The sequence below is a fragment of the Malurus melanocephalus genome, unplaced genomic scaffold (genome assembly GCF_030028575.1).
Source record: "Malurus melanocephalus ecotype Western Australia unplaced genomic scaffold, MMel_1.1 scaffold_97, whole genome shotgun sequence".
Classification (NCBI taxonomy): Eukaryota; Metazoa; Chordata; class Aves; order Passeriformes; family Maluridae; genus Malurus; species Malurus melanocephalus.
The window spans coordinates 1,165,678-1,174,262 of NW_026623329.1; the positions used below are offsets into that span (position 1 = coordinate 1,165,678).

Below are 8,585 nucleotides of genomic sequence, written 5' to 3' on the forward strand. Positions count from 1 at the left end.
GGTGGGAGGTTTCCTGTTTTTCTTCTAGTACGTGGTAGGATTCTGAGAGATTCTTCTCTAAACCATTCCTTATTGAATTTATTTCTCCAGTATTTGGTTTCAGTATGCCAGTTTCCAAATCAAACTCATTCCTTCAGTGTGTCTCCTTTCTTCTCACCAGTCTCCCTGGGGCAAGAAGCATTTCAGCTCTTCATCTCCATGGGGCAAGAAACATTTCAGCTCTTCATCTCTCTTCAGCTCATTTTCTGCGCTCCTTCTCTGTGAAAAAGATTAAGAACCAAATGACACTGCACCACCAGTTTTACCTTATAATTTTCATAGAATTCAGCAGTGGTTTGGGTTGGAAGGAGCCCAAAAATCACCTACTTCCAACCACCTTGCACCTCCTGCTATCCCAGGTTTCTCCAARCCCTGTCCAACCTGACCTTGAAAACTTCCAGGGCTTGGGCATCCACAGCTTCCCTGGGCAACCTGTGCAGGGCCTCACCACCCTCTGAGTGATGAATTTTATGTTATATCAATCTATAATAACTATATTTTACCTTATAATATTATTGGTATTATTCTGCCTTCTTTCCTATGCGTCCCATTTCTTACCTGAAAGGATTAGCCTTGGGCAAAGTTTCTTTTTGAGGTGCCAGTGGTGACGTCCAATTCCTTTCAACAGAAGCTTCAGCTTCTCTTAGGAGCGTGCCTGCTGCAGCATCCTYTTCATCTTCTTTTGCATTTATTTGGCCTGGTGTAGATAATTTTAAGCCATATTGATGTGAAATCCCTGAATGAGTGGAAAAATCAACTTGCATGCTCGTAAGGCAGTGAGATAACATTTTGGGGACTTGAAGAAGTTGCTGGAGACCCCCCATGACTCCTTCCATGGTCAGTGGAGCACTCTGGTCTCTCTTCCTTGGCTGTAGAGAAGCAGAGCTGGATTCATCGACACAACACTTCAGTAACATTGGGTGAACTTGGCTTTTTCTCCTTTCCCTGTTCCCTAACACATCCAGGGAATTGAAATTGAATCCCTGTTGGAATTTACTGCTTTCAGATGTGCTCACTCATCACTCTGGTTGCTGCTCATACCCCTGTAAGCCTCTTCTTGCACATCCCAATCCTTTGAACGATCAGAAAATCTTTGACGAAGTATTTAATTAGCTGTGTTAGAGCCTCGCTGCCTGGGCTGGGCAATATTTGTGATTCTGCTTAGGTTTGCTTCTTCTTTAACTTAAGTCATGACTGGAAAAATGACAGCTGTGACTCCCAGTTGAAGCTCACTGGATCGGGAATTTCTCTGAGCTCATTCCTCAACCATGGAGCACAAAYTCAGAGTTTTGAGCTTTCATCTCTGCTGCTTGTGGTATTCTTTCCACATTAGAGAAACTAAGGTGAAAATTTTCTACCACTAGAAACTCTAAAATTCATCCAGAAGGATTAAATGTGTTCAAAGTTACGACTTGGAGCAGACTGCCATAATTTAAAATCCTCTGTATTTAATTCCTTTGCAGAAAGCATCCCCTTGGTACAATAATTCCCAGCCCAGATTCTGCCTAGAAGGTGCAACACCAACACCTGAGGTAATTCTTTCACTTTGGGATGGTCACTTGAAGGATCCTCCTCCTTTCTTTAGTGCCTTTCACTTCGATCTTTTTGAAAAAAAGGGAGCCCTTTTTTTTCTCAGTCTCCTGGCATCTTTGCAAGGAAGAGAGGTATTGAGAGAAAATAATTTACAGGACTTGATGGCATGGTGCCATTTTGTTACAGTRTAATCATGGTTGAAATATTCAATAGAACATCGTTCTGGAGTTAATGGGGGAGATTGTTGTTGGATTATGTCCCATGTGATTTTTCTTTCTGTATGTGTAGAGTTTTCTTGCTGCAAATGAGATGAATAAAGGATTAAATCTACATTCTTAATAGCTGGTATCAGAAGTGAAGCACTTCCAATAAAATATTCCTATATTTTCTCCCCACATAAGACTGTTTTACAAGATTATGTTTCTACTTCTTTTTTTTACCCTCTTTAAATAATCTTAAAATCAGGATAGAAATTGCTTGCCCACACTCTGGATAAAACATCTCTCCACAAAAATAGCAGWCTGATGTTACATTTTATTTGTTGCAGGGAGAAAAATAACAAGTTGGAGGTGAGCAGAAGAATGAAAGGTCTTAGAGAATATAGGAATTGTGTTTTCTCTTTCCTTGGTGTTTTTTTCTGGGTTTTTTTTTTTTGTTTGTTTGTTTGGTTGGTTGGGTTTTTTTTTTTTTTGTCAGATCTGCAGCAGTGACTAGGTGATGCTGTGCAGGTGCTGCAGCTGCTGGAGGGACAGCACAGAGGGGGCTGTAAGAGCATCAGCAGAATATTTCTGGGTGTYAGGAGGCTGCAGGATTCATCTTCCCATCAAAGCAAGGCTGAGAGAAATTGCGACCCCTTAGAGAACCATTTCAGGCAATTTTCAGTATCAGTCAGAAAAAAATCAAAAGGTCCTTCCATACAGGTRAGATAAAGGTAACTCAAGGCAGCTTCAATATCTCTGTTTTTCTCTGAGATTTTCAGAAAATATCGGGATCCCAGAATGGTTTGGGTTGGAAGGGACCTTCAAGCCCATCTCTTTCCAACCCCCTGTCATGGGCGGGGTCAGGACCAGGTTACTCAAAACCCTGCTCAACCTGTTTTGTTTCAAAAACTGAAGATCATCATGGGTTTTTTTTTTTTTTTGGAGATGTGTATACAGCACCCACTGTGCCCTGTTACTCTTAGATTTAATGTTGGCAGTGCTTTCTTGTTCAACGTGTTGTTCCTTGTCCTATTTTCTAGGGAAGAAAGTATTCTTGACAGTCACGAAGGACACTGGAGTAGATAAAGTGTTATTGTATGGTAATTCCTGCACTCCAAAGTTACGAGGAACCTTTGATCAGTCCTCTGCATGATTATCTTAATATCATGAAGGCTGATAATGTAAATGGAGATTTCAAGCTTGACCTGATTCATAAATAGGATAAGTTAAAATGATGAACGTGATTGAGTTATTCGCTGCAGCTGCTTCCAGGGCTGGATTGATTTGAATTTCTGCTGACAACGCGTTGAGACCTCTGAGAAGGACATCCCTGAGTTTATTAGCAGAGTGCTGGGGAAGGAGGAGTTTTGGGGATGTGGAGGGTAGATGGGTGGTGGTGGGCTGATGGTGAGGTCTTCTGCAATAATTCCATCTGGTTTTAGCAAAAAACTTAATGTAATAATTTTAATTGAATTGTGTGTTTCTGGTACTGCCACTGCAGTTGGTGCTTCTCAGTAATGGTTTTTGTTTGGTCTGGTACCATGGGCTCCTAATTGTTGCTGGTTTGGATTTTGGGCATTTAAACAAAAACTGACTTACTGATCAAGAGTTCTGTTTGAGTTATTTGTATGTTCTGGCAAAAKCTCGTGTTGGCAAAAGGTTCTCAGATTCATGTTGAGATTTCGTCTCAGATACAAAAATTGTGAAATCAGTGGGGTGCAGGATCCAAGCTAGATCCATCTGTGCTTTGGAAATCTCTCTTCTGCAGCATCTCAATTGCTTGTCTGAACACTGGGCTTAAATCAGTTTTCCTTCTTTTGTCTTGAGATTTCACCTGTGTAYAACTTCCATCAGAGTTTAAATTGGGTCTGAAACTTTTGACATCACAGAAATTCATGGCYGTGAACCTGTCTGGAGGGTTTCTTGCCTCCTGGCTTGTGATGAAGAAGGAGCATCTCAGTGGTGTCACTGTAGAACTTCCCACTGAAGACTTGAGACAACAAAATCATTTAGTTGAGCCTGGAGAAGAGAAAGCTCCAGGGAAACCTTAGAGGCCCTTCCAGAACCTGAAGGTTCTCCAAGAGAGTTGGAGAAAGGCTTTGGACAGGTGATAGAGTGACAGGAMAAGAGGGAATGGCTTTAAACTGCCTGAGGGCAGGGTTAGATTGGATATTGGGAAGGAATTCTTCCCTGGGAGGGTGGTGAGACCCTGGCACAGGTTGCCCAGAGAAGCTGTGGCAGCTCCATCCCTGGAAATGTTCAAGGCCAGGTTGGATGAGGCTTGGAGCAGCCTTGGATAGTGGAAGGTGTCCCTGGCAATGGCAGGGGTAGGAACTGGATAATTTTGTTCCTCACCCTTCTCCATATCCTGGGTAAGGGCAGGGAGCTGGCTGTGTGCTGTCCTGTGCTCTCACATCTCCAGCTGGGATGCGTTTGCTCTCACAAGATATTCAACCCCATCCATATATCCCATCTAGCAACTCCCCTTTACTTAACTGCAAAGATTTAAGGCCCTTAATGGCTGGAGGATTTGGCAATGTGAATYAAAATCCTTTTATAAATCAGTGTTTGGTGGTCTTCACCTCACTGTGTAAAGGTAAACAGCAACTGTGTCTCCTCCCCCTGCCGCTTCAGGACTCTGTCCTTGTGTTAAATCCTCCTTCTTATTGTGTTTCCTCTGTAAATCCTGCAACTTGTAACCGTCTCCTAAATCTTGCAGATTGCTGCAGAAAATATCCRCTGTGTTTACTTGTTTGTTAGTTTGAAGAGAGTAATTTGTATTTGACCAACTTTATATAACTCTGGATGTATATATGTATGTAGATATATATATGCATATTTAAGTATTTAATTCTTTGGACAAGTATATATATATATATATATTATATTTTTTAATATATATATATATATATTATATTTTTTAAATTCTAAAAAGATGGATAAACTTCCTCAATCTGTTGTGAAGTGATGTCTCAATTTTTTTCTGAGTGAGGATCTCAGTGCGCAGTAGATGTTCCCAGCAGAGGCACTGCAATAACTGTTCCCATTTCTGCACCTCGTTTATACAGCACCTGAGATCATCTGATTGTCTTTAACTTCTCCCACATCCCAGCAAACCTGGTGCTGGCAAATGCAGCAACTCAGCTGATGTGCACAGATTTGAAAAAAAAAAAAAAATAGGTTTTCCTGGTGCTTTAGCTTTGGGAAGGGGATTTTAATGCACCCACATTTCTACAGGCTTCTAAATTAYAGCCCCATTTTTTTTAGTTTGCTTTTTCCTCTACATTTTTCTCCAGCACTGCTGCTTTTTATGAGACTTTTAAAAAAACAAAAATAGTGATTTTTTTTCCTACTCAAAAATCAGTGTCTGATGCTGGAAAGGGCTTTTTACAAATGTGGTGCAGCGCTGCTGCTGGGAACAGCCTCCCATAGCAACCTTCAGCTTGAAAGCTAAAATCACATCACCCCATATGACAGCTTTATTATTAGATTGGCATGTGAACCCTTTGGAAGGGGTCTAGGTGGCAGTGAAAAAGTTCCCCTTTTTCTGTATTTAGGAGATTTTGTATTCAGGAGGTTTTTWAATTTATTTTAGATTTTGCGGGGGCTTTTTCTCACTTTGAGTTTTGCTTTTGTTTATTTTTTCCTGGCTTAAATTTTCTCAGATAGAATAAACGTTAGGCAAGTGAGAGACACCATTCCAGGGAAGGTAGAAGATCTCTGCCATGGGGAATGACACATGATCGTGGCTGTCACCAGAGCAATTTCACAGAAAAATAAAATCAGAGAATGATTTGGGTTGGAAGGGAACTTAGGATCATCTCATTCCACCGCCCTGCCATGGGTGGGGACACCTTCCACTGTCCCAGGCTGCTCCAAGCCTGTCCAACCTGGCCTTGAATACTTCATGAATTTCTTCCCTAAAATCTAATTAGCCSTAAAATCTATTTCTTGTTTCCACCTCTAGACAAGATAGGAGTCCTTGCTGGGAAACTGTGGCAGCCGTTGGTTTGGGCTCAGGTTGTGCTTTTTTGGGATTTATGTTTAYTGCAGTGAAACATGTGCCCTTCCTCCTGGCACATCTCCACGCTGGCTCTGCTTCCCAAAACTCGAGGTGGGAGGACTCGAAGAACCTGGAGAGCCAGGGGAGGCTCCTGACAGGAATTGGGAGACTAAATCAGGATATTCCAGAACCAGCCTGAGATCAGGCTGATGGTGGGAGTTTGTCTTATTTGAGCTTGGCATTCTTCATCTGATGGATTGGACAGACTCTTCCTCCTCATTGAAAAACCAGGTTGGGTGGGGCTTGGAGCARCCTGGTCTGGTGAAAGGTGTCCCTGCCCATGGCAGGAGGGTTGGAACCAGATGATCTTTAAGAWYCCTTCCAACCCAAACCYTTCTGTKTTTCTATGATTCTCWGAAGAACAATTGCAGAATTGTCRGACATATGTGGCTCACTCTGAGCTGGTGACTGCTGGGGCTTCTCTGCCTGGGTAAGAGACATAAAATGCCTTGTGCAGTTGATGTTACCAACTCATATGATCCCCCCCAAYAATATTTCACTGGTGCAGAGAGAGWCCCATCCMYACTTGTGAGCCACYGGCTCCACAKGAGGAGCAGCATTGCTCCTGCTTCCTACTTGAGCTCTGGATTTCTTATCCCAGGCTCTACTGGGGTGGAAGAAAGCTCAGAGGAGGAGAGGGGGTGGTTTTCTATGCTGGCTGTAAGCGAGGAGAGAGCCAGGCTTAGACCCTGGGAAAGCTGTGGTGATAGAGAAAGGGGTTTGGGGTCCATGTGAGGAGTTGCCTTGCTTTATCTGTGGTGCCTTCAAAAGCTTTTCAAGCTTTTCTAACAGGCTTTGTGAGTGWCTCCATCCTCCATTTAAATCCTATTCCTCTCCATCCCTTTACACTTCATAGAGAAGCAAGAAGTGACTCATTACACAGCCTACGAGGAAGCCTTAATGAATAAATGCATTTAAGAAAAAGAAGAAAAGAAAAAATAGAGTTCTGTCTGGGGCAGACTGGTGCTTTTGCTGTCTTGAACTCTGAAAGAATAAGTTAAGCTGCTTCTTTTTGTTTGCTTTTAATTAATTGARTCACTTTTGTGCTGTTGTTAAGACTAAAAGGACTTTGTTGGGACTAGAGCTGTGGGCTTGTGGGTTGCTTTTTCTATTTTGGGGTTTATTTGRTTTTAATTTGCTTGAAACTTTGAGAGCAAAATTTGCAGATCTCCCAGGCTTCTTCTTTTTCCATTTCCCTGCTTTCTCCTGCAAACCTCATTGCTGGCAGCATCCCATGGGAGAGGAGCAGTTTAGTGCCCTGTGGTGTTTTCTGGTCATCCTCAGCACTAATTGGTCCACAATGGTGTCTTTTGAGGCACCTGCAGTGTTTTGGAGGTTGGTGGGCTCCCCTCACCTTTCAGAGAGGCTGTGTTTTCCTGCCAAGTCCCTGAACCAATTCTGTTTATTTACCTTCCTTCCTTTGCTGCTCTGATGGGAAGAACCTTGCTGACACTTCTCACTTTTTCTCCAGCAATAAAATAACCACACAAACCTACAGGTTTAAAACTAGAGCTATGCATTCCCTTTTTTGTTTCTAAATGTTCTGATCAGGTTTGAATCTCTGCTCAGGACTCCTGAACAGAGCAGGACCCAATGTACATACATATTTACATAATTCTTGCATTGCATGAATTAAAAAAAAAAAATAAAATTTATGTAATTCATTCAGTGCATGGATTTTGGAGTACATGGCAACAATAAGGGCACTTGGCTGGGTCTGGTGGTTATAACTGGTTATTGCACTTTTTTCTATTTGAAGGTGGCAAAAAATGCCCCTGCCCATGGCAGAGGGRTTGGACCAAAATRATSTTTAAGGTTCTTTCCAACCTAAAYGATTTTGTGRTTCCATGATTCTGTGATTCTTCATTTTGAAGATTGTCCTTGAATTCAAAAGCTCATTAGTGCTCCTCTTCTCTRTGAGCTCCAAGTCTGGGTTGTTTTTTTATATATATATTTTTTTCTCCTTTTATTGTTTAAATACAGGAAAACAATGTTTTCAAAGGGAGGGAAAAGGGTGAGAAAGAAGTGTGGGTGCTCCTCGGAGATCGAGCCGATCCATTTTTGTCTTGTTATATATCATTTTAACTTAATGCTGTTACATTATTTCAGCTGTGCTTGGTTTTCAGATTGGGTGCAGATATGAAGTTGCTATAACAACATGATGATTCATACAATGCAAGTAACAATCTGCCTGGATTTATTTTTCTATCATGACGATTTAGGTGTTTTTGATGGGGATTTCTGCCTATTTTCAGAGAGGCCACGCCRTTGTCTCTCTGCAGTGATTTCTCTCGGATTTCCTGGACTTGGGGTGGGAACACCTGTGCTTGGGTAACAGACCCAGAGGTCTCAAAGCATTTCCTAAAGGTCAGTGTTGTGGGGCAAGATTTAGGGTGGRATACCTTCCACTGGACCAGGCTGCTCCAGGCCCTGKCSAGCCTGGACAYCTCCAGAGATGGAGCATCCACAGCTTCTCTGGGCAACCTCTGCCAGTGTCTCACCACCATTATGTAGAGAATTTTTTCCCAATATCTAATCCAAATCACTTCATATTAATTTAAAGTCATTCTCCCTTGTCCTGTCACTCCAGGTCCTTGTCCAAAGTCTCTCTCCAGCTCTAAGGTTCTGCCTGGAGTCTTCTCTTCTCCAGGCTRAACAACTCCAGCTCTCTCATCCTGTCTTCATAGTAGAGGTGTTCCAGATGATTTGATTTATAAATCTGTTTAYTTTTTCTTTCTTTAGTTTATTTT

At 42.1% G+C, this 8,585-nt stretch overlaps 1 protein-coding gene across 5 annotated transcripts in view; it reads left to right on the plus strand.

The window, feature by feature from the left end:
* The window catches only part of TSNARE1 (t-SNARE domain containing 1), a 391,207-nt gene that overhangs the window by 27,291 nt on the left and 355,331 nt on the right, over window positions 1–8,585 (plus strand). The window contains exon 3 of one of the 5 annotated variants that reach the window (XM_057368789.1): window positions 1,503–1,571. The exons of the other annotated variants lie outside the window; for them this stretch is intronic. The gene's annotated coding sequence lies outside the window, so the exon portion shown is untranslated. The remainder of the gene's footprint in view (window positions 1–1,502; window positions 1,572–8,585) is intronic. 5 annotated transcript variants of the gene reach the window in all.